Source organism: Geotrypetes seraphini, chromosome 2, assembly GCF_902459505.1.
Source record: "Geotrypetes seraphini chromosome 2, aGeoSer1.1, whole genome shotgun sequence".
Taxonomy (NCBI): domain Eukaryota; kingdom Metazoa; phylum Chordata; class Amphibia; order Gymnophiona; family Dermophiidae; genus Geotrypetes; species Geotrypetes seraphini.
This window is the reverse complement of record NC_047085.1, coordinates 193580167-193603430: the sequence shown is the minus strand read 5'-3', so window position 1 is coordinate 193603430 and position 23264 is coordinate 193580167. Positions and strand designations below refer to the sequence as shown.

Here is a 23264-nt window from a genome sequence, read left to right as displayed (position 1 = left end):
AGTTTTAAAAATGCTTGCTGACATCACAATGTGTCTAATCTCAGATGCCTACGGAACTGAACCTGTCTATATCTATATGGGAAACAAAAGTATTTTTAAAGAAAGGAATCCTACTTGTCAAGGGAATAAAAAGTGTGAGTTGAGATTCAGTGTGCTACTCTACAATCTTTGACATAAAGGTGAATGAAACTGGATGAATAGTTCAAAGGTTACGGGGGGGGGAGGGGTGTAGAGGCAGAGACAACAGATATAGTGATCTTACTGGGTTAGTTTACCTACAGGAAACTAAGCTAAAACTATAAGAGAGGTATGGAGTAAAATGGAATGAAGATCAAAAAGGAAATTTAAATTGAAAAAATAAAAACCCTAATAGACAAGCAAATTGATATCATGCTTACCACCCTCACTTTATTGTGCTACACTACACAGACCAGTGGTGCCATGAATCACAGTATTAATCACTTGGGAGAATTAGAATGAACCCAATGACATGAGGTTGGCAAATTATGTACAGAAGAAAGTTCTTAAAGTGAATCCTGGGAAGCAGTCTGGGACCCCTTGCTGACACTGTCTGAGTAACAGCTAAGGCATTCCAAACAGTTTCCTGGCTCCAAAAGTTGGTTATGCGATGCATACACAATATTTCAAAAGCATGACCGTATCCTCAGCCAAGTATTCCAAATATTGTAAGGAAGATCCAGCAAACCTGACTGCAGCCAGGGTGTTAATGTGACAAGGAAACAAGGTGCTTGTAGGGTTGGTATTATTTCAGAAAGGGCAACCTTGTTTTTTATACCAGAGTTGGGGGATGAGGGGTACGTTTTTATACTGTACATATGAAGGGCAATTCTAGAAACAAGCTGCTTGCATTTACATCCAAGTTTCCAAGTTTATTTATAATTTGATAGACCGACCATTCACATGTAACTGGTTGGTTTACAATGCTAAAAATTTAAGTAATAAAATGTAAAATAAAATTAAAATAGGGTAAAATGAGGACAGGACAAAGATATAGGCAAAATAGATACGAGAGATGTTAGGGGAGGGGAAGATTTGAAATTATGGATTTGAAATTACATCAAAAAATTAAAAATTAAAGGGAGGTAAGAAGGGAAGGGAAAAAACAGGAGGAAAGGGAAGTCACTTCTTAAAAGTGGTTCTCATTGTTTATTGGATATGGTTGGAGAAAGAATCATATCTGGTATTTTGATAAGGTTTTAAGTTTAATTCTGAATTTGTCAAGAGAGTTTTCATGGTGGAGGTGTGATAGCATAGCGTTCCAGAGGGCAGGGGCTGTGGCAGAGAAGATGGTGTTTCTGGTGTAGAAGAGTTCTTTAATCAGGGGGACAGTCAGTAAATTTGAGGGCCCTAGATGAAGTACAGGGAATAAGATGTTTGTCTAGAAAAGCTGGGGAGCGGGTAAGTTTAATTTTGAAGATGAGCAGAAGTATTTTATATGTTGTTCGATGGGAGACTGGTAACCAATGAGCTTCTCAGAGTAGTGGGGTGATGTGGTTATATTTTCTTGCTTTGTAGATGTTTGATGGTGGTATTTTGGATTAGCTGTAGTCGACGGATTTCCTTTTGAGTTATTCCATGATATAACGAATTATAATAATTGATATGTGAGATAATCAGGGAATGAATTAGGATTTGGATAGAGGCAGGCTCGAGAACAGAGGTTATGGAGCGGATAAGGTGAAGTTTGTAAAAATATTTTTTGGTCAGTGAACTGATTTGGTCATGATAGATAAGATCTTTGTTTAGGATGACTCCTAGTAATTTTACTTTGGGTTCAGTTTGAATTGAAAAGGATTCAAAACATTTTTGTCCTTTTAGGGTTTCATTGTTTTAACCGGAAATAGCATCCCTCGAGATTTGGCTATGTTAAGAGATAGTCTGTTAGTTCGGAGCCATGAGCTAATTTTGTCAAGTTTGGTATTCATTTCTTGACTGTCATTGATATTTGTGGGGTTGATGGGGGTGTAAAAAATTGAATGTCGTCGGCATAGGCGAAGGTAGTCAAAACAATGTTGCTAACCTTTTTTTGATATCAGAGGGATTGTTCATTATGAATTTGTACCAACTGGACAAACAACCAAGTTTAGTATTTGGAAGTGCTGAAAAGGTTGCGTTGAAAAGTTAGACGAAAAAGACCTGAACTTTTCGCCAACAACTCATGGCTCTTGCATCACGACAAATGCACCTGCTCACATGGCACTTTCTGTGAGGGAGTTTTTAGCTAGAAAACAAATAACTGTATTGGAACACCTTCGCTACTCACCTGATCTAGCCCCCAATGACTTTTTTTCTTTTCCCAAAGATAAAGGAACTATTGAAAGGAATACATTTTGATGACATTCAGGACATCAAGGGAAATATGATGACAGCTCGGAAGGGCATTTCAGAAAAAGAGTTCCAAAATTGCTTTGAAGGGTGGACCAGACACTGGCATCGGTGCACAGCTTCCCAAGGGGAGTACTTCGAAGGTGACCGTAGTGATATTAAGCAACGAGGTATGTAACACTTGATGAGTTTGTGAACTTAATTGTTAGACCTTGTATGAAACTTTGGGGATAAGACATTCTATGACTGAACAAAAGGCCTGAGAAGATTACATTAGAAGTATGAGGAGCTTTAAGTGCTATGGAGACTGCTTTGTTTAGTCATCTTGATAGTGTTTTACAGGCTCCTGGATTAGTTCAAGATCATATAAAGCAGTGTGGAGAGTCTGTATCTGCAGAGAGGTGCAAGAGACGGAAAAATCTATGGGAAAAGTTCAATCTGTTCAGTTAACTTTAATGAGAGACAACATGAATATCTATTTAAAATTGGAAGCTTTCAAGAATTATGATTGTAGACTCAATTTAAGATTTTTGAATTTCCCTAAATCTCTGGTTATTTCTCCTCTGGAGATGGTTAAAAAAATATCTAAAGAACATTCTACAGATTCCTACTGAGACTTTGACACCGATCACAAAAGCATTTTATATTAACTCATGAATTCCAGGAGATAATGAACAAGGCAATGGGGCTAGTTTTAGTAAATGCTTACATTTACTAAAGCAACTTTGATAACCTCATTTTCCCTGGAATATGATAGGAATTGAAGTTTTCATTTCTATTTCCGGTTTAAAGATATCAAGGGCTCCTTTTACTAAGGTGCGCTAACGTTTTTAGCGCATGCACAAGACTGGCGCGCGTGAGCCGAAAAATTACCACCTGCTTAAAAGGAGGCGGCAGCGGCTAGCGCGCGGGGCATTTTAGCGCACGCTAAAACCGCTAGTGCGCCTTTGTAAAAGGAGCCCTAAGTATCTGGGACATTCAGTTTTGATATTTCCTGACCTTTGCCGGACCACACAGCTGAGACGAAGGGCTATTTTAGCTCTCAAGTCTCAAGTTTTGGCCCCGGCAGGCACTTTTTTCCTCCAATTTCCATGTTAATGTATTATAAAAATTTTAGATAAAAATTATGTTTTCCTAGACCCAGAACATTTGAGGAATTTTCTGTTATCAAGGCAACCTCCTGTTCCTTTAGCTATACTTCTTCTGATGTGTTAAGATAGTGGACTGTGATATTAGTCTGCTGTGAGATTTTTCTTATTAAGTATACCTTTGGATATGATATTTCCTTATTGAATAGCCCCTAACATTTCTGGTTTTCTTGTCTCTCCTTTTTGAGTTTTATTTGTCTTTTAAGTTGGACTTAATGGTAACAGATTTTACCTGTATATCTAAATGGTTGTTTTCTTTGCTTTTTCTAAGTAAGATCTATTTTTCTGTTCAAGTGTTAATGTTTGTAATATAATATTCAACAAATAAAACATAAAATTGCTCAGGCATTGTACAGAATTTCAGACACTTACACTCAATTTGCATGCCAAACCTTTGGAAAGTCCACCTGTACTGGTTCCTTTTCATTTATGCATATAAGTCAACACTGCATCGGTTATGACTCGACACGTACGTGTTTCTGCCACAATGGCCTGCTTCAGGAGTCTGAATCTTTAAATGATGAATGAAAGAAATGTCACCTATGTTATTGGCCTGCTTACTGTTAATCTTGAGGTGAATTAAAATTAAGAGTGATGAAATGCATCTTCTTCCTGAAACAATGTATCAGCCGCTCCAGCGGTGACATTTATTTCAGTCATCATTTCAAGATTCAGACTCCTGAAGCAGGCCAATGTGGCTGAAACCTGTACGTGTCGAGTCATAATCCATGCAATAAAGAAATCGAGCATCACAGGTCACCTTTGCTTGTTTTCTTGTCTTTCCATCTTTGGGAAGACAGCATGTCCTGTTTTGCTGTGGTATAAGTCAACGTTCCTATGTACTAAACTGCTATCACTGATGCTGAAAACACCCAATCACTGCATACACATACAACTTCACAACCCCGGATAGGTTATGACCCCTGGCAACAATCTGAATGCCCTACACCTCTTTAGAATTACAAAGGCCCCTCTGCCTGCAGTTTTAGGGATAGAACAAATGGAAAACAGTGGAAACACCTTGAGACTACTAGATTTTCGCCCCTGATTTTTGGCCAGAAGAGGGCATCCACTAAAAATCAGGGGCGGAAAATTTCATGGCGACACCAGAAAGTATTTCTTCACCGAAAGAGTGGTCGATCATTGGAATAAACTTCCAGTGCAGGTGATTAAGGCCAGCAGCCGTGCCAGATTTTAAGAGTAAATGGGATGCGCATGTGGGATCTCTAAGAGGGTAAAGTTAGGGGGAGGGTCATCAGAGTGGGCAGACTTGATGGGCTATAGCCCTTTTCTGCCGTCATTTTTCTATGTTTCTATGTTTCTTAGCATACATATGGGGTAAGTTACAGGCTTAGAACCAAAGAACCTACCTGACAAAATATAAGCCTTTTTCTAACCCCCACCCCTGGTGTTTTAATAGCAATTGTTGATGCCTACAAAGCTGAATGACTAGAAGCAGTGGCGCAGAGAGGGTAGGAGGTGCCAGGGATGGTGGCACCCCTCCATGCCCTCCTTTCCACCCTACCGCTCCTTCCCCTAAGCCACACTCACACCCGCCCTTCATCCCATATCTCTTTAAATCTTCACCAGCCTGCTTTTTTTTTTTTTAATTCTTTATTAATTTTCAAGCTTTGACAGTATATTACAATTAATATAACTTTAACAGATTGCATAAAATACACCATATTACACACATTATTAAAGAAAATATCCATTTCCCCCTCCCAATTATTAATATATTAAATCATATTATTTATTACAATATTATATTTAAATAATTTTAAACTCTTCCAAATACTTTCCCCTCCCCCCACCCTGGATGTGTAAGGAAATCTAAGAAATAAAAGATATATCTCTAATATTGTATGTTAACAAATGCAGTCAATGGGCTCCATACTTTATTAAATGTATTGCTAAGTCCCAAGCATTCCACATTCATTCTTTCCTATTTATATGTATTACACACACTTGCCCACCAGAATATGTAGTTAAGTCTGTCATAACATTTCCAGTTCCTTGAGATCATTTGGATGGCTATTCCTATCATGATCAATAAAAGACGGCTCTTGTATTTATCCAAAACAGGCTTTACCTGTAACAACGTACCACAAATTATGGTTTCATAAGATAATGGAATAGATGATTCAAGATTAATATCTATCTGTCCCCAAATTGACCTCCAGAAATTAAGTATCAGTGGACAAAAATATAACATATGATCGAGTCCCAATATTAATATGACAATGCCAGCATCTATTAGACTTAGAATTATCTATTTTTTGTATTCCCTCCAACGTTACTTCCTGTCCCCACGACCAGGAAGTGATTTCAGAAGGGAGCCAAGCTGACGTAAGCAGCAGACTGGAGAAGTTGCTCGTGCTGGCAAATATTTTAAGAAGTACGGGAGGAAGGGAGGGCATGAGTGTGGTGTGTGGTGGGGGAAGAGAGGTGCCAGCATCCCCACCAACAGCACCCAGGGCTGTCTGCCCCACCCACTCCTTACTACACCATTAACGAAGGTTCAGTTTAGCGGGAACATAACTACTAATCCCAGGGCAAGCAGTGGCTTCCCCCATGTCAGTCTCATTGGGCCTGCAGGGCTGCAGCCTCTTGATTCTAGGCCATGTGCACTGGTGCTTCTGGCCCCCCCCCCCCCCCCAAGCCTGTGCATTCCTGCATCTGCGGTTGTCTCTCCTTAGCCCCTACTGTTTTCAATTAAGTCTCATTTACTCCTGTACTTATTCTGCAGCCTCCCTTCTGAGCCCGCATAAGCCGATTTCTGCCTGCATCTGTCTTCAGAATCCAAACAGTTTCAGCCTCTTTATCTTGGGCCGGGTGAGCTGGCACTAAATAGCTGAAGCCTCTTCTCCCTAGGCAGCAGCTCCCTCCACGCCAGCTGTTTCCTCTTTTCTGCACTGAATTTGACAGGAGAAAGGCAGAATTCTGTGCAGAAGAGGAATTGTGCACAACATTCTGCATTCCTTCAGGAGTATTTCTACTGTCATAGTGAGACAAAAGGTCAAAAGTAGGTATAGAGTATTTATCGAATAGGTATAATACAGTACTGAACGAAAATCAAGTGAAATAGAAATGATGTAGCTGCTACAAAAACGTCACACAAATGTTATTTGTGACACCTGTAAAATAAAAAGAAATAATGAATAAATACTTTTGGCCCACTCAGTAGAATTGGGCGATTGTAGTTCTGTATTACTAACATGGCACCCTTCCCTCTCACAAGAGGTGTAAAGTAGAGAATGACACGGTGACAAAATTCATCACCATTCCCGTCCCCGCGGATAACTGTGGGAAATAATCCCATGTCATTTTCTAGTGTCTATCTCAACCTCAGTCCTTCTACACCAGCATTCTTCAAAGCAAAGCTTGCGGGTCATTGGTTATGGCCATTCATACTCTGATTCTTATGGGAGCCAAGGAAAATGAAGCCATTGTGACATCACTGATGTGATTGGCTCTTAGGCACTGGTGGAATGATGCATTATGACATCACAATATCTGCTCTGGATACCAGAGACTGTCATTCTGTAGTGTCTATTTCAACCTCAGTCCTTCTACACCAGCATTCTTCAAAGCAAAGCTTGCGGGTCAGTGGTTTTGGCCTTTCATACTCTGATTCTTCCCTCTTTCCTTAAAGAATGACATGAAGATGGTTTCCCGCGGTTATCCGCGGGGACGGGAACGGTGATGAATTTTGTCACCGTGTCATTCTCTAGTGTAAAGCACAAAAGTGGAAAAAGGATGCACGGCCTGAAGTTATTGCTCACAATGCTACTGTTAAACGGCATTGTGATTTACAAATTCTCTTACAAGAAAAAGGAGCTAATTTACCATTAATAAAAACAATTTCAAACAATCCAAGGTATTCTATGCAATTTTCAGAAATGGTTAGAAGTAATATCTAAAGTGGTGATCTGCCTCTTCCTAACCTGCAATTTGGGAAAATTTCTAAGACTCTCTTGTCTGGTAAAGAATAAAGAATGGATGGTATAAATTAGCGTACGAAACAGTTCAAATAAGTAAAAATTTTCTCCTGACTCTGGTAGCATACACCCATCTTTGTTTCTGCTTAAAGAGACATAAAAAGAGACAAAATAAAAAGATACTGAAGGGAATAGACTTGGGGGCTAGCGTTTTTAGCGCGCGCTGCAGATTAGTGCATGCTAACCCCCGCGCTACATGGAAAAACTAACGCCAGCTCAATGTAGGCGTTAGCGTCTAGCGTGCGCTAAAACCACTAGACAGGTTGTTCACCCTCTCCAAGGTAGGGAGAACGAGAGGGCACTCTCTAAAGTTAAAAGGGGATAGATTCCGTACAAACGTAAGGAAGTTCTTCTTCACCCAGAGAGTGGTAGGAAACTGGAACGCTCTTCTGGTGGCTGTTATAGGGGAAAACACCCTCCAGGGATTCAAGACAAGGTTGGACAAGTTCCCGCTGAACTGGAACGTACGCAGGTAGGGTTGATCTCAATTAGAGCTCTGGTTTTTGACCTGGGGGCTGCTGTGGGAGCGGACTGCTGGGCGCGATGGCCTGACCCAGCAGCGGCAATTCTTATGTTCTTAACAGAAAATGGTAAAAGTTTTGTTCAGAACTAATGCAGCCTGTTTTCTGTTTTCTTCTATATGTACACACATCCATGGGCATATGTGGATCCAAACAAAAACCCACTCATATTAGGATCCTAGGACATGTACGGAAAACTTGGTAGGAATAGGAATACTAAGAGCCTGATAGACAAAGCCATTTAAGTGGGCAGGAGAGGCTCCTATCCACTTAAATCATGCTCAACCAGCCATCTGAAGATATTCACATGTTGTTCTGGGGAGGGAGACCAGAATCACAGAGGCATTATATGTTTTCTGGGGGGGGGAGGTCAAAATCGGGTAGGGGAAGAGTGGGACAGGACCATTCAGCCAGGACACACAAAAATGCCTTATGCAGGTGCCTGGCTGAATAAGTCCTGGCAGCTACTTCCTATCCAGTCAGGTATACTTTAAAAAAATGCTCACTTAAAAAGGAGGCACCCACTTATAGAATTGCCATTTAAGACGCAATTTGCATTTCTATTTATTTCTTTATACCCCGCCTTTCCTAAGGAGGGTCACAATAGAATACATACACAAACAGAATCACATACAGTACAACAAATCAAACATGAATAAAGCATAACAGTGATAATGTAAAGCCTCAAAATTACAAAGAGGCTACCAGCGCCTCGCATCAAAAAACTATATATCAAGTTCCATATTTCATCTTACAGAAGGGGTGTTTCTTCAACATTTTCTTAAAACTACTCAAATATGTTGCAATTCTATAACAGAGCACCTAGAATTAAGAGGGGACACAAGGGCCTGTTTCAAACCTGTTCTATAAAGAAAAGTAGGTGCCTACCTTTCTCCACACAATAGTAGTGCAAGTGGAAGAAAATTCATACCGGTCAATATTCAGTGCTATTGACCTGTTAAATAATGCTTAATTAGATAAATGCAGATATTTGGCGCTAGATAACCAGTTATCTCTGTGGAATATTTGCAGTTAGCAGCTGAAAGTTAACCAGCTATATTGCACAATAACTGGCAATCTTCAGCATTAATGGGCTAAGTTCAGCAGCCAAACTGTGCCATGTAAATAGCAGTCCTATCTCTGGCTGCTATAAACATAACTGGTCAGTACTGAATATTGCCATAGCTGGTTAACTTTTCAGCAGCAAAAAAAAAAAAAATAAAAAAACCCGGATCTTCAATGTCGGTCACCAAAAACAGACCGGCATCGAGTATCTGCGGTCAGCACCGACTGTGGGAGTTAGCTGGCCTGCCGCCTGCGATTTGAATATGGGTCCAACGGTGCCTTCCTTTCTCTACAGAACAGAAGTGCAAGTGGAAGAAAAAAAACATCTGCATTTAAAGTACGATCAGTTACATCTGCTATAGATGTTAACCAGAATGTGTGTAAAATACAGAATACTATATTTACATCCATACTTGTGTGCGTCCACTCACAAAGTATGCACTGCTAGAACATGGAATGTACTTTTCTGCTAGCTGATATTCTAAAAGAGGCCTTTGCACATATTAAAGACTGAACTCTAAATACTGCACCTAAAAATTCTGGCATCTTAAAAAAAACCCACCTAAGTGCTATTCTATAAATCACACCTAAAGTTAGGCATGGTTTATAGAAAAGTGCTTATGTCCGGGAGTTGTGTCTCACAGATGGTAGATTATTATTTATGTAAAAGTATATATCGGACACATCAAATTAACAAAGTCAGCTATCTTGACAATATTGCCAATGACAAGGTCAGCCTAACCAAAAGTGTTCTGCCTCCATGTTCATGTGAGCAGATTTCCTGTATAGAGAAAATGTACACAGAATATATTTCTTTAAGATAAGCTCCCAGAGTGCACTGCTGTATGCCTGGTGAGCTGAGCCCCCCTTCTCTTGACTGCTTCTCTTGTGGGTGGAGATAGTTGACTTCATTTTAGAGCTGCACATGGCCATAGGAAAGAAATGTCCCCCATTTGGTTTACACCTTTGAATTTGCTAGCCTTAGCCTTTAAGTAACTTAGTGTTGGTAAACTTTGAATTTGCTAGTCTAAATACAGCTTACTTAGCTAAGTTTGGAGCACAAATGGAGTGTAGAGTGCGGTTGCTATATAAGAAGAAATTCCTTGAGATCAACTGAACTGTGAGATTTCTTTAAGTTTGTATTAAAGAAGTTTGCTTAAGGAATACAGAGTCCAGCCTGATAATATTTTAGGCTATAAGTTCAATGAGTTTAACTTTCTGACAATCCTCAGAGCCAGAATGAGAGGTCAGGACAAAAGGAAAGTTTTATCTATGGACTCATATGCATGCCTGTGAAACGAGTATGATATGCTGTGGATGGGCAGACTGGATGGGCCGTTTGGCCTTTATTTGCTATCATGTTTCTATGTATTTATCTGATGACCGAGCTGGCAGTCTATCAACTCTTCTCTACGGATGCTAGTAGCTCAAATTGGTTAGCTGACCTTGTTGGCAATCAAAGGTACAAAGGTAATATAAGAGATCACAAGATGATTTGTGGACTAGTGATGGCTGAACCTTTGCTTAGCTGTAGAACAATTGGATCAGAAATCCCACCTGTCTGTGCCTTAGTCTGAATGCAATCACATATGATCACTGATGGAGAAACATCAATGCTACAAAGCAATTCTGTATTTACTTAATCATGTTTGTATGTGATCTGGATTCTGCTGATGAAATCACTCAACTGCTCAGTCCAGTAGAAAGCATAACCAGGAACCATGTATGTGAGATGCGTTTGACTGCAGAAAAACAAGAACTATTCTTACAGTTTCACAAGACCCTGTTTATGAATGCAAAACCAGACCACAAGCTGGAAATGTCAACTTAAAAATCTTCATTTTGCATGCTTGTGAACAATCTAAACTTGAGAGAAGGAGGAATTTCCTTTTCTTTCATCTCAGGAATTAAACAGCATACTTTTAAAACTTCCCCACTCTCCTTCAACAGACAGCATACCAAGGCAAATTAAGGAAATACTTGTTGTTTCAAGGAGAGAAGAATGTTCCCAAAATAGCTGACAAGGATAATCACAAAACTGGCAGAAAGGCACCTCTCTTTTCTTGATAATGAATGCACCATTTCAACAGTGCGCTCAAGCCCAGTGGGGCCCAATGAATAGATGGATAACCCATAATAAGATCCTTGGTACCACAGTACATCACACTACATTTTCTTGTCCAATTCAGTCCTTGAGGGCTGCAAGTAGATCAGGTTTTCATGATATCTCTAATGAATATGCATCACAAAGAAGCCACTAAAACTGTAATACTAATTACGTTATTTATTACTCTTTTATTTTGGCAATCTTCCATTCAAAACTTCATTAAATACTTCCAGCACTAAATATACTCACATTAGAAGCCCTTCCTTCCCCCCATAACATTAAAAGACATTTACATAAAACACTGCAATTTATCACTCAAACCACCAGCCTGCGGCTTTTGTCACAGGTCTTCCAATGTTCATGCACGATGGCTATGTCGTTTTCATAGCAGTTCATCGATTGCCAAACTCATACTGCAGCTATCCGCCTCCTACACAACCTCAACTACCATGATCCCATCTCCCCAGCACTCCGTGCTGAACACTGGCTCCCAATTAGCCAGCGCTGTGCTTTCAAGGCCCTGGCAATAGCCCACAAGAGAATTTACTCCACCACCCCCTCCTACATAAAATCCAAGCTTCCCATCTACACCCCCACTTGCACCCTCCGCTCAAAATCGGAGATACGCCTATGCACCACCCCCCCCCCCCACCCCCCGGAAGGTCCCTCCTCTCAGAAACTGCCCGGAAACGATCCTACAGCCACTTCATTCCACATCTCTGGAACCAACTCCCCTCTCAACTCAGACAACAGAACTCATTATTAACATTCCGTAAAATGGTAAAGACCCTCCTCTTCAACTAAAGATCACCCTCAGTCTACTCCCCCCCCCTTAAGCCCACCTCTCTCCTCTCTCCCCTGTCTATCTTCTCCCTAAATTTCAATATAGTCCTCTCTTAGTCTATACTCTGACAAATTATACCTAAACTCAAATAACTTGTACTTAAACTAAACTACTTATACTTAAACTCTACTCTTAATTTGCTGTATACTCCCTGTATTTAAATTACTACACAGTCTTGTATGTCCAAACATTTAAACCTATTGTACTTCTTATATGTCTAATTACTCTCCATTGTGTATGTTCACTTGTAGACCGTTCTGAGTTACTGGGAGGACGGGATAAAAATCTAAATAAATATATAAGTTCATCAGTAATCACACTCCTCATACCAGTTCATTGATTGTTCAGCTCATATTCAAAAGTTCATTAGTAGTCACACCTTAGGAATATGCTGAAAACCTGGCTTGTTTGCAGCTCTCGAGGCCTGAGCTTTGACAAGCCTGCACTAGAACCTAAGCCACCGGGCCCATCCATATTTTAACTCTTATGAAGCTCACTGAAATGACAAACAATCAAAGACTTCAATTTATCACAATAATTAACAAAATGATACAAAGTAACTATAACTGGTATCTGCCAGCATAATGCAAGACTATAGTCTGTAGCAGCAGCATGAGGAGGCCAGAACAGAAGAGGTAATGGTTACAGCATGATTAGAGGAAGCCGTGGTTGCAGCAGCCTTATCAGGCCCAGGAGAGAGAACGTGAAAAGGAGGACACACAACTCGTGGGAGATGCAGCTGAAGATCAAAGCCAGGGAAGAGTTTTGACTTGGTCAGCTGCAAAAACGAAAATGAAAAAAAAAATGTCCCTTTCCTCTCATAAAACTACATAATAAGAAAAGCAGTAAAATCAGCTCCCTGAAAATACTACTGATCATGTAGGGCAATTTCACAAAAGAATGCTTATATTATAAAGGTCACAGCACACGGATACACCTCGGTCACTGACATATGCAGTCAGAATCCATGTTGTTTGTAACCCAATTAACTCAAAATACTTACATATGGATATAGATTGCAGAATTCAGCTTGAAGGACGTTGTCTATGACGACCATTGAAAATGGCAATATGGTTAAAAATTGTTGAACGAAGACATTTTTGCAACCTATTGCACTTTTATACAGGTAAAAATGTAATTAGAAAAGCAATAAGCACTGATACTTTTTTAATATAAATCTTTATTAATTTTCAAGTAGTAACAGTGCATTACATATGAAGCTGAACATATAACAAATCAAGAAAAGCACTTTGAATTTACATATAATTGAAAGTAATATTTTCCCCCCACCCCTTTATTTAATCTATATATATAAAATCGGAGGTATGTATGTGTGTATGTATGTGTGTGTGTATGTGCCGCGATCACGCAAAAACGGCTTGACCGATTTGAACGAAACTTGGTATGCAGATCCCTCACTACCTGGGGTGATATGTTCTGGGGGTCTCGCAGCCCACAACTCTATGTTGCTTGCTCAGGGCTGGGTTCACCCAAGAATTTATATGTTCTTGCTCCAAGAGGTGAAACTAAAAATGTTGTTTATAATCACGTTTTGCGTTAGTTGTATTGTATTCATTTTGTCAAATATTTCACATTATAATTTGAATATTGTACTTTTTATTAAGCTGTAAAAAAATAATTTCATTCACCACTATAAAGTATCTTTATTTGAATCCATTTACAGTGTTATTGCTATAATTTAATACCCGTGCAACGCCGGGGCATCAGCTAGTCAATAATAAAAATGCAATTCTTCTTCCAATAACCCATTCTTATTTAAAATAATACCCCATTCCCACCCTGGATGTGTAAAGAAATCAGACAAAAATAAAGGAGAAATGACAACTATATAGAAGCAATAAAAGATGCCAATGGGCCTCATACCAAGTTAAATACCTTACTATGCCCCAAAATTTCAGCATTCATTTTTTCATATTTGTAGCTGGAGCATAAGTTGGCCCACCAGAAAGGAAATTTAAGTCGATCATAGTTCTTCCAATCACGTGTTATCATCTGTATGGCTATTCCCGTCATAATTAAGAAAAGCTGGCATTTATAACTTAATAAAAAAATTGTTGCACTAATGATTGACATCTGGGAGGCACTTAACAATAATAGAAGGAGGAAGTTTGTATATTTTATAGATGTGCTTTTACCAGGAGACAGTCAAGTGCAAGAGAATGATCTTGAACAAGTCCCAAAATACAGAAATCTACAAACTGAAACCAAAAGACAATGGAAGAAAAAAAAAAATTTAAAAAGTAGTACCAATTTTAATAGGTGCCTTAGATTGGAAGAAACACTTAGAACCTCTTAAAATCAAAGTGATAACAACACTGTGCAGGCTGCAAAAGGCAGCTTAATTTGGAGCTACATCAATGCAGACGCTGCTTCTATAATTCCTATGCCCTTGAGTAGGGTTCAAATTGCCAGTACATAAAACGCTAAGGGGCTCATAATCGAAAGAGAAAAATGTTCAAAAACTGGCCTAAGTCAGCACTTGGACAAACATTGTCCAAATACGTCCAAGTGCCGATAATCAAAACGGGTTTTGAACGTATTTCTAAACTACTTAGGCCTTCATAGTGCCACTGAATGACCAAAGCTAAATGGGGCATTTCAGGAGGAGTGTCGACAGCGTGTATAACCGAAAGTTATACAGCCCAGGATCGACGGAACTTGGTCTAAGTCACAAAAACCCACCTAAAGTCACCAGATAAGCACTGCAAACAGACCCCAACACACTACCCCAGTGATCACCGACCTCCCCAACCCCAGAAAAATCATACTCACACCTTTAAAATTCAGCCTCCAGACCATCACCACCTGGCAGCCTGGCATAGGAAAGCCTAGTCGTCCAGCACAGAGGCGGCTTAAGCCATCTTGGGGGTGGGTTAGGGACTCATGGAGAGGAGGACCCATGCCCATAAGCCCCTGTACCGTATTTTCACGCAAATAACGCGCACCCGTATAAAACGCGCACACGGGTATAGCGCGCAGAAATCACGATGATATGTACAAAAACTTTGGTATACCGCGCTCACGGGTATACCGCGCATGCTGCCCGACGCTCCTTTCGCCCGCCCTGACTTTCCGTGCGCTGTCCCGACTCTCCGTTCACCCCCCCTGACTTCCGTGCACTGTCCCCCCTTGAAGGTCTGTCCCCATCCTGAAAGCCTGATGCCCCCCCCCGACGTCCGATACATCCCTCCCCCCCGAAGGACCGCCGACTCCCCAACAATATCGGGCCAGGAGGGAGCCCAAATCCTCCTGGCCACGGCGACCCCCTAACCCCACCCCGCACTACATTACGGGCAGGAGGGATCCCAGGCCCTCCTGCCCTCGACGCAAACCCCCCTCCCCCCAACGACCACCCCCCCCCCAAGAACCTCCGACCGCCCCCCAGCCGACCCGCGACCCCCACGACCCCCCCACCCCCCTTCCCCGTACCTTTGGTAGTTGGGCCAGAAGGGAGCCCAAACCCTCCTGGCCACGGCGATCCCCTAACCCCACCCCGCACTACATTACGGGCAGGAGGGATCCCAGGCCCTCCTGCCCTCGACGCAAACCCCCCTCCCCCCCAACGACCGCCCCCCCAAGAACCTCCGACCGCCCCCCCAGCCGACCCGCGACCCCCCTGGCGACCCCCACGACCCCCCCACCCCCCTTCCCCGTACCTTTGGTAGTTGGCCGGACAGACGGGAGCCAAACCCGCCTGTCCGGCAGGCAGCCAACGAAGGAATGAGACCGGATTGGCCCATCCATCCTAAAGCTCCGCCTACTGGTGGGGCCTAAGGCGCGTGGGCCAATCAGAATAGGCCCTGGAGCCTTAGGTCCCACCTGGGGGCGCGGCCTGAGGCACATGGTCGGGTTGGGCCCATGTGCCTCAGGCCGCGCCCCCAGGTGGGACCTAAGGCTCCAGGGCCTATTCTGATTGGCCCACGCGCCTTAGGCCCCACCAGTAGGCGGAGCTTTAGGATGGATGGGCCAATCCGGTCTCATTCCTTCGTTGGCTGCCTGCCGGACAGGCGGGTTTGGCTCCCGTCTGTCCGGCCAACTACCAAAGGTACGGGGAAGGGGGGTGGGGGGGTCGTGGGGGTCGCCAGGGGGATCGCGGGTCGGCTGGGGGGCGGTCGGAGGTTCTTGGGGGGGGGCGGTCGTTGGGGGGGAGGGGGGTTTGCGTCGAGGGCAGGAGGGCCTGGGATCCCTCCTGCCCGTAATGTAGTGCGGGGTGGGGTTAGGGGGTCGCCGTGGCCAGGAGGGTTTGGGCTCCCTTCTGGCCCGATATTGTCGGGAAGTCGGCGGTCCTTCGGGGTGGGGGTGCGAGTGGTCCTGCCGGGGGGGGGGGGATGTATCGGACGTCGGGGAGTCGGCCGGGCAAGAGGGCTTGGGCTCCCTCTTGCTCCGATCGTGGATGCGGGTGCGGGTGGGAGCGCGTGCGAGCGGTCGTTCGGGGTGGGGGTGAGGGTGCGAGCGGTCTGGCCAGGAGGGTTTGGGCTCCCTTCTGGCCCGATATTGTCGGGAAGTCGGCGGTCCTTCGGGGTGGGGGTGCGAGTGGTCCTGCCGGGGGGGGGATGTATCGGACGTCGGGGAGTCGGCCGGGCAAGAGGGCTTGGGCTCCCTCTTGCTCCGATCGTGGATGCGGGTGCGGGTGGGAGCGCGTGCGAGCGGTCGTTCGGGGTGGGGGTGCGAGCGGTCCTGCTGGGGGGGGTGAATCGGGCGGGGCGGGAACTATGTTTTAAAACTTTTGTATACCGCGCTCACGCATATAACGCGCGAGGGGTATGCGCGGTAGGTAAAAACGCGTATAACGCGCGCGTTATATGCGTGAAAATACGGTAATCACTGCATTGATACTTAAACATGTACACTCCCCTATACACCCCAAAACCCTTTTTTACTGGCATATAAGTGGCTCCTGCAGCCATAAGGGCTATTGGGGTGGTTGATAAGTGGATCTAGGGGATTCTGGAGGTGGTTTGGGGGGCTCACCATCACCTATAAGGGAGCTGTAGTGAGAAGAAGACATGGCACCCTTTTTGTAAAGTTCACAGCAGTGCCCTGTAAGGTACCCCACTATTTAGGTGCCATGTCTGGGTGTTCAGTCCATCACTTTGCAGACCCCTTCCACGTCCAACAGGGCTTGTTCTAGGTGTTTTTGACTTGGACGAAAATGTGGTATAAAGATGGATAATTTAGCGACTTGGACGATCAGATCGGCAGGATGTATAGTTAGACGATTTTCAAAACAAAAAAAATTTTGGACGTATTTTTCGAAAATGTGCCTTAGGCTGTTTTTTACTTTGGACAACTTGCGACTTAGATGAAAACGGACTTAGACGTTCCTTTTGATTATGCCCCCCCATGGCTCCTTTTACTAGAGAGTCAGTTTTGAAAACGCCCACTTGTGCGTTTTTACTAGTTAAGACATCCAAGTGCCGGTTTATACCATCTTTTGGAAGTCTATCTTTTTTGAAAATGAACCCCATAGGGCCAGATTCTGCAAATGGTGACGCAACTGGCAGCCTCCTACACAAGTAGTACCAATCGCACGTCAATCACGCTATGGTGCAGTTTGCAGAATCACAGCTCCCGTTAAAGGTAGGCGCCAGTAATATAACATAGTAACATAGTAGATGACAGAAGATAAAGACCCAAATGGTCCATTTAGTCTGCCCAACCTGATTCAATCTAAAAATTTGTTTGTTTTTCTTCTTCTTTTTAGCTATTTTTGGGCAAGAATCCAAAGCTCTGCCCGGTACTGTGCTTAGGTTCCAACTACTGAAGTCTCTGTCAAAGCTCATTCCAGTCCATCTATACCAGTGATCTCAAACGCGCGGCCAAGGGGCCACATGCGGCCCACCAGGTACTATTTTGAGGCCCTCGGTATGTTTATCATAATCACAAAACTAAAATAAAACTGTTTCTTGGTCATATGTCTCTTTAGCTATAAATGACAATATTATTATTAAGACTTAGCCAACAGGAAAGATTTGTAAACTATAAAGAGTTTTCCCTCATGGTGTTAGCGTCTAGCGCGCGCTAAAACTGCTATTGCAGCTTTGTAAAAGGAGCCCTATGTTTTTTCCCCTCTTATATATGTTATTGCTTGTCTTTCTAATTTATTTGCTTTTTCAACAAGGTGGAGTTTGCTTGCTTTCGGTTACTCTTTGTTTCACTCCTTCACCCTTTGCAGTTGTTTCTTCCTGTTTTCAGCTTTTCCCCTTCCCTCCCACCCACCTCTCAATAAGAAGCACAGCTTCCTCAATTTTCAGAATCCAAAGACTCAGTTAATCCTCAATGTGGGTCCAACAACAGGATTTAAATTACCACCAGGATTTTTCCACTCCTGTACACTCGCTGAAGTTATAAGGGAAAAGATTCCGTACAAACGTAAGGAAGTTTTTCTTCACCCAGAGAGTGGTAGAAACCTGGAATGCTCTTCCGGAGGCTGTTATAGTGGAAAACACCCTTCAGGGATTCAAGACAAGGTTAGATAAGTTCCTACTGGAACAGAACATATGCAGGTAAGGCTAGACTCTAATATGGCACTGGTCTTTGACCTAAGGGCTGCTGCGTGAGCGGACTGCTGGGCACGATGGACCACTGGTCTGACCCAGCAGCGGCAATTCTTATGTTCTTATGTTCAATGGAAATAAAACTCGGATGTCTGGAACCATATGGTAACCCTATATCTTTGCCCACTTAGTTAGGTAGGTGTTGACACTGATTAATCAGCCAGCACCCACAAAACTTCTAGGTCAGTATCTGTCCTCAAATATTCAATGCTAGTGCCCTACTGAAATTTGGCAGCTAAAATTTAATGCTAAGAAATGCAAGGTCATGCACTTAGGCTGCAAAAACCCGAGGGAACGGTACAGTTTAGGGGGTGAAGAACTAAAGTGCATGACAGAAAAGTGGGACTTGGATATGATAGTATGTGATGATCTTAAGGTGGCCAAACAAGTTGAAAAAGTGGCGGTGAAAGCTGGAAGGATACTAGGGTGCACAGGGAGAGGTATGACCAGTATGAAAAAGGAGGTGTTATGCCCCTGTATAAGACTCTGGTGAGACCTCATTTAGAAGATTGTGTACAATTCTGGAGGCCACACCTTCAAAAAGATATAAAAAGGACGGAGTCGGTCCAGAGGAAGGCTACTAAAATGGTGTGTGGTCTTCGTCATAAGGTGTATGGGGACAGACTTAAAGATCTCAATCTGTATACTTTGGAGGAAAGGCGGAGAGGGGAGATATGATAGAGACATTTAAATACCAACGTAATGTAAATGCGCAGGAGTCGAGTCTTTTTCATCTGAAAGGAAACTCTGCAATGAGAGGGCATAGGATGAAGTTAAGAGGTGATAGGCTCAGGAGTAATCTAAGGAAATACTTTTTTTTTTTACAGAAAGGGTGGTAGATGCATGGAACAGTCTCCCAGAAGAGGTGGTGGAGACAGAGACTGTGTCTGAATTCAAAAGGGCCTGGGATAGGCAGACAGGATATCTCAGAGAGAGAAAGAGATAATGGTTACTGCGGATGGGCAGACTACATGGGCCATTTGGCCTTTATCAGCCATCATGTTTCTAATTCTACCCGTGGCTGTCAGCAGCTTAAAAATCACTGACTTCTGCTGGCTGAATGTCAGCCCTTTACTGTTCAGTTCACAATAGCTTCAAAAATAATCTCTAGCTTAAAGGGTCTCAAGTGGCCTTTCCTGTTTGCTAAAGCACAAGCCTCCTGAAAGCCAATGTTGAGTGATAAGTACACTTCCTGGGGTCCTATTTTACAACTGCTTTGCTGTCGGCAAAGAATGGGCAAGCATTTATTAAAAATATAGCCCATGTGCCGCTGACACACACACAAAAAAATGCAGAGGGCATCAAGCTGTCGTATGGTGTATATATGGCCGTTTATTTACAATAAATGTACAGACCGTAAAACACTGCTGGCTCTGATTTTATCCCCTATTACTGTACATGTCTGGTAAGTTGAGACATCTTTGTTTGAATATAATAATTATTTCAACACCACAGGTAGAAAGTGCAGAAGAAATTTTCTGCCTTGCATTTTCTGTTCTAATATTCCCTCAGCTATAATACTCCCAGTCACAAATCCCAGGTTTCTGCTGTTCATGTTTTGTGTATCTCATCCTTTCACTTGCACAAGCTACACACCAGCTAACAGACATCAAGGCACAGCATACCCAAATCCTTCACATTCCACCACAGAATTTACAAGAATGACCTTCTCTCAAAGAATGCCAAAATAGAGCACACCAGCTGATTATTCACATTATAAAGAGTGTTCTAGAAGCCTTAGCCTGCACGGCTCTCCTTTATCTGGCGTCACTGCTCCTTTCTGCATTCCATCTGTGTATTTTACTTGCATGAGCCAAACTGGCCTTTCTCAGAATGTTTTTTTTTTTTTTTTTTTTTTGCCTGTATGTAACCAAAGTCTCTTGCCAAAAGCAATAAGAAAGCAAAACAGTCTTTCAAAAAACTGATCTTACCGTTCTCAGTCTTTCCTCACCGACACTTTTCCAGGCACACTGAAATCTGTAGCAGAATTCACCATCATTGGCACAACACTGCAACAGAAGAAGCAAAAGGGCTATCAGTACTACCATTACTACTACTATTTATTATTTCTATAACGCTACCAGACGCTCGCAGTGCTACTCGTGCATTAAACACAACAGTCTCAGCAGTTACACAACACACTGAGAAGCTTGACGCACACACATCTGTTATATTTTGTAATTTGGGATCAGAAAAAGGGGAAAACCAGGATATTTTGAAGTCTGTAGTATCTGACATAGCGCACACACAAAAAATATTTCATTGGTGACACGATAATTTAAAGGTGAACAGGACCAATGTTATACAAGTTTCAGAATGTACCAACTAAAGAGTAGAAGAGGGGGAGTAGTTCTCACCATAGATTCTCCTCTGTTTTCCTGGTAAATGCTTTATCAGACATCATAGCAACTGATATCCACTTTATGTACTCAGTTACAGTTATGCAGATGCCATCAGCATTTTCTTGCCTTTTAATAATAAGGATTCTGAGTGGTTTGCATTAAAGTTAATGCTTAATACTGCAAAGAAATGGGTTATAACTAACGTGACCATTTATGTTTTTTCATCAAAACGGGACATCTATTAATTGTCAGTCCCGCCATCAATCCCGCCCCAAATTTATTCCATTCATTTTTCACGTACACATAATATCTTATTAATTCATAACGGTAACCATAAAATAAAATAAAAAAACCACAAAGCACGCTATACACAGAGAAAATGTTAATTATCATTTATATTTGGGGGGTTTTCAAAGATGTCAAGGCAGATGACTTTAAAATATGCAATGTCACCTCAGTAACTATAGAAAAATAGACAAATATAGTGCAAAATATAGGCAGCAGATATAAATTTTCAAAATTGACACATTTTGATCATTAAATTGATAATAAAATCATTTTTCCTACCTTTTCTGTCTGGTGATTTCATGAGTCTCTGGTTGCATTTCCTTCTGACTGTGCATCCTTTCTTTCTTTCTGCACTCAAGCCCAACAACTGTTCCTTTCTATTCCCTCCCTCCTTTCTAAGTGTTTAGTGCCCCCAGTGCCTCCTTCCTATGTCCTTAGTGCCCCCAGTGCCTCCTTCCTATGTCCTTAGTGCCCCCAGATCCAGTGTCGGTTCTCCTTTGTACCTTTGTTCCAGGTCTCCCTCTCTCTCCCTCCTCTGTTATAATCTTGCTTCTCTCTGCTCTTCCTCAGAGTCTCTCCCCCTCTGTCTGCACCTCTCATAGTCCTCCATCTGCCTCCTGTCTTTCCCCTTTGGTCCAGGTCTTTCTCTCTCTAGTCTTTCTTCTGCTTACAACCTCCCTCGCCCCTTTCCTCTGCCTCTTTCTCTCCTTCCTTCCTCCCTCCTTACTATGTCCCCCTCACTGCCTTCCAGCCTTTGCCTCCTGAAGCCAGACAGCTAGCCAGCCTGCCTGCCTCCCTTGCCAAAGCCAGCCTGCCTGCCTCCCCCTCACTGCCTTCCAGCCTTTGTCCCACCCCCTCCCCCGAAGCCAGCCTCCCTCCCTGACGCGCTGAATATGAGAAAGCTCATCAACCAACAGCCTGCCTGCCTGTCTGTCTGCCTCCCTCCCTCCCTCCGAAGCCTATCCCTGATTCTTCTGCTCCCCCCCCCCCCCCGGTCCACTGCCCGCTGCTACTTCCTGCCTGCTGCAACAACCGCAGGAAAGGCATGTTCAGGCACCGGCCCAGAAGCCTTCTTTCCGACGTCAATTCTGACGTCGGAAAGGAAGTTCTGGGCCAGCCAGGCAGCAATTGGCTGGCCCGGAACTTCCTCTCTGACATCAGAATTGACATCGGGGAGAAGGTTTCTGGGCCAGCGCCTGGACATGCCTTTCCAGCTGTTGTTGCGGTGGCAGGTTGGCAGGCGGGGAAGCAGGGAGAGAGCCTATTCTCCCGCGATCACCTGTCCCATTGTTCCCACACACAGCTTCGAGACACTGTCGCTGAAAACAGGACATTTTGGCATCCCGAAGCTGTTCGTGGGGACAACGGGAGAGGGGATCTGAAAAAGGGACGATCCCATTCAAAACAGGATGTATAGTCACCTTAGTTATAACCCATTAGTTGAAGATAAATATAGCCAAAACTAATCCCCTCTTCTACAAAACCGCGCTAGCGGCTGCCACGTGGTAACGGCCCTGAAGCCCATAGAGATTTAAAGGGCTTTGGGGCTGTTGCCTCGTGGCAGCCACTAGCGCGGCTTTGTAGAAAAGTGGGTAAATTTCTTTGGATAGGCCCAGCTCCAATTATTTCGTAAATTCCTGAAAACTTTGTTGTTCTCGCAATTTTTAAATGGTTTAACTACAGCCTCAACGAAATGATAATATTATAGTTATTTTTCTTATGCTTTTCTTATGTACTTTTATGTATGTTTCTTCTCTTATGTTTTCTGCTATGTACTCTAGTCTTAATTATATGTGAACTGAGTTGAGCTCCACTGGGAGATCACCCAGTATATAAACCAAAGATTAGATTAGATCAAATTTTGATCACACTTTGGTTAAAGTAATTACACTTTGCAAACTAGAGTTTTGGGCATTCAATTACATAACTTATTGAGCTTGCGAGATTTGGGCTCTCTTCAAATATTTCGTAAACATCTGAAAACTTGGTTATTTTCAGAATTGTAAAACCCCCTCCTTCCTCCT

At 42.9% G+C, this 23264-nt stretch overlaps 1 long non-coding RNA gene across 4 annotated transcripts in view; it reads right to left on the bottom strand.

The window, feature by feature from the left end:
• The window catches only part of LOC117355687, a 701484-nt gene that overhangs the window by 400204 nt on the left and 278016 nt on the right, over positions 1-23264 (bottom strand). For all 4 annotated transcript variants that reach the window (XR_004538434.1, XR_004538433.1, XR_004538432.1 and 1 more), the window contains one exon: positions 20542-20619. This is a non-coding gene — a long non-coding RNA (uncharacterized LOC117355687). The remainder of the gene's footprint in view (positions 1-20541; positions 20620-23264) is intronic.